At 37.2% G+C, this 3,146-nt stretch overlaps 1 non-coding gene across 1 annotated transcript; it reads right to left on the minus strand.

Annotated features, from left to right (window-relative positions):
* Positions 1-2,778: 2,778 nt before the first annotated feature.
* Positions 2,779-2,851, minus strand: TRNAC-ACA (transfer RNA cysteine (anticodon ACA)). The gene has a single exon. It is a non-coding gene; the product is annotated as a tRNA-Cys (tRNA).
* Positions 2,852-3,146: the final 295 nt, after the last annotated feature.

Genomic DNA, 3,146 nt, shown 5'->3' on the forward strand with positions numbered 1-3,146 from the left:
CAGGGGTACAAAAAAAAAAATGAAAAAGAAAAAAAAGAAAGAGAGAAATAGGAGAGTGAGAATAGAGACAGCTGCTGAAAGAGACCAAGGGAAGACCTTAATTATTCAGTGGGTCTTTGTCACTTTTCAGCCAGGGACATATTTTTGCAAAAAGAGGAAAACTTTGATTTAACTAAATAGCACATAGAACCCATCTTAATGAGCTTCTGCTTGAGTTTTCTTTATCTTTTAGAATGTCCTTGTTCTCTCTGAATCCCCAGATCTCTGGTCTTTCAGTTACAATATCATTTTTCAAAGGGAAAAAATTGAACAACCCTTTGCATTTTATAAAGTTTTGTAAGGCATTATCTGTTATAGATAACAGGCTTTTTACAACAATCCTTTGTATTTTGGAAAGTTTTGTAAGGCATTGCCAGTTGTGGAGTTGGGATCTTTACAAACTCTTGGAAAAAATAAAAACCAAAAGGGGGGAGTTCATTCTGAGAGATTTAGTTCTACTCTATGGGGTCGTGCAGAGTCGGACACGACTGAAGTGACTTAGCAGCAGCAGCAGCAGCTACTGCATGAAACTAGAACATTCAAAATGTGATAAAAATAAGGAAATGGTTAAATAAATTATGGTATTTATTTATGGGATATAATGGGATATAATATGGTATTTCTTATGGGATATAATGCAGACTTTTATTTTTTTGATATTTTAAAAATTGAAGTATAGGTTTTGCACAATGTTGCATAAGTTATAGGTATATGACACAGTGATTCTATTTTTAGAGGCAATATTCCATTTATAGTTATTGTAAAATACTGGCTATATTCCCTGTGTTGTACAATACATCCTTGTATATAATGCACATTTTGAAAGAGCAATATGACTATATCTAAGCATGGGTAGCAAACTTGGAGATTTAAAGGGCCAGCCTGAAAGGGCAGCTGGGGGTTGCAGGAGTCTGCGGTGTACTGAGAGTGTGCATTGCATCAGAGGGCCTCCTGCTTCTGGTTGGACAATGTTGCTGGATATTTTCATTGAAAGAAAATAATGACTTTGTATGATGAAACAAATACAATTTTTAAAAAAGATTTGTGAACTGCGAGCTTCTAGTCGGCAACCTCTAGTCTATACACAATGACCTGGAATGATGTCTGAGACAAACTGTTAAAGGAAGAAAAAGCATCCACAGAACAATAGATATAGAATAAACATTTATTTAAAAAACACTCTCCTCCATTACAGACGTGTGTGTATGTATGTTTGTAGTTGCATAGATAAAAGTTTGTAAAATACTCTTGGTTTGTTAACTGCTATTACCAGTGAGGAGGGAGGTGTGATGTGTATTTTGGGGGATGGGATTGGTATATTTTAGGGAGGCTTTTGTTTTCATACTGTACACTTGTTGTATTCATTGGCATTTAAAAACTATAGTGTTTTTGTGTATTGCTGTTGAAATTAAAAGCTCATTAAAACTGGATCTCAATGTTCAATTGCAAAAAAAAAAATCTTGAAAAAGATTGGTAAAGCCAATTTCAAGCTACTTTTATTTTGAGTACAAGTTCACCATTACAAATATATGATGCTAACTAATGAAATAGTAATCCTCAAAGATCTTTGCTTTGTCCCACACAGACACATTTGTAATCTGAGTCCATGTGTTAAGTTTCCTTTCTGTGGTTACTCTTAAAATTACAGTGGTCATGCATTGAGTTCCATATGCATTTCTAACACCTCCTTTATCTCAGCCATCCCATACTTTGCCATTCTCTTCTTTCTGGAAAAAAATAGTGCAGTGATCCCAGATATGATCATTATTGCCATGACCACAATGGTAGTAACAACACCAACTTTTAGACCTCGTATTAAAAATCCAGGTGCTTTCGGTGATGACCCAGAGAGATGGTATGGGGCGGGAGGTGGGAGGGGGGTTCGTGTTTGGGAACGCATGTACACCCATGGGGATTCATGTCAATGTATGGCAAAACCATACAGTATTGTAAAGTAAAATAAAGTAAAAATAAAAGACAAAAAAAAAATACAAAAAAAAAAAAGAAAAAAAAATCCAGGTGCTTAAAAAAAAACAATACTGGGGTGTAGTGCTTTATAATGTTGTGTTAATTTCTGCTGTACAACAATGTGAATTGGCTATATGTATACATATACCTTCTTGCTAGTGAGCCTCCCCCCAACCCCACCTCCCTAGGTCATCACAGCACTGATCAGAGCTCCTTGAGCTATATAGCAGTTTGCCACTTGCTGTTTTACATATGGCTTTAAAAAATTAGCATAGTAAATTAAAGTTTGACCAGGACTCAGGCATTCGGATTTACCTTAAATATTTTAAAGGCCTTATATGAGGTGTTTGTAAGGAAACATTTTCTAAAACGTCTGCCAATAATTACTAATGGCTTTTGTTCTTTCTTCGTTTGCCAGGACAGTGTTTTTGCAACAGTCTGATTCACATAAGAAACACATTTTACATTGTTATTCCTTACACAAACGTGCACATATACTAATGAAACAGAAGTGAGATCATGGTAAAGTATTTTCATCATTGTGATCCACAATGCACTCACCCATGTTTCCATCCTAGTCTCATCTATTTCATTAAGAAATATGGTTTGAACTTATAAAATTGATTTAATGACAGGTTTACATCAAACCTCAGTTGATAAGCAGTCCGACTTTTTGCGACCCCATGGACTGTAGCCCGCCTGGCTCCTCCATCCATGGGATTCTCCAGGCAAGAGTACTGGAGTGGGTTGCCATTTCCTTCTCCAGGGGATCTTCCTGACCCAGGGATCGAACCCGGGTCTCCTGCATTGTAGGCAGACGCTTTACCATCTGAGCCACCAGGGAAACCCAAGAAATATGGTTTGAACTTATAAAATTGATTTAAGGACAGGTTTACATCAAACCTCAGTTGATAAGCAGTTGCTTAGAAACACACCTTGGCTTCCTCTCCAGCCACTTTCTGTTTTCAAGCTCCCCTGTCTCCTCCTGTCTTGATGGAAGGAGTCCCAGGAGTCAGTTCCTTTTGGCAGGAAGAGTGACATCTGGGGCTAGGTCTGTGTTGAGCATTTTTCATTCTTGGTTAGAACCACAGACACCACAGCACCTGTTATTAAATTCACCAAGTGTCCCTCCTGGAAAA

The sequence above is a fragment of the Ovis canadensis genome, chromosome 8 (assembly GCF_042477335.2).
Source record: "Ovis canadensis isolate MfBH-ARS-UI-01 breed Bighorn chromosome 8, ARS-UI_OviCan_v2, whole genome shotgun sequence".
NCBI classification, from domain to species: Eukaryota; Metazoa; Chordata; class Mammalia; order Artiodactyla; family Bovidae; genus Ovis; species Ovis canadensis.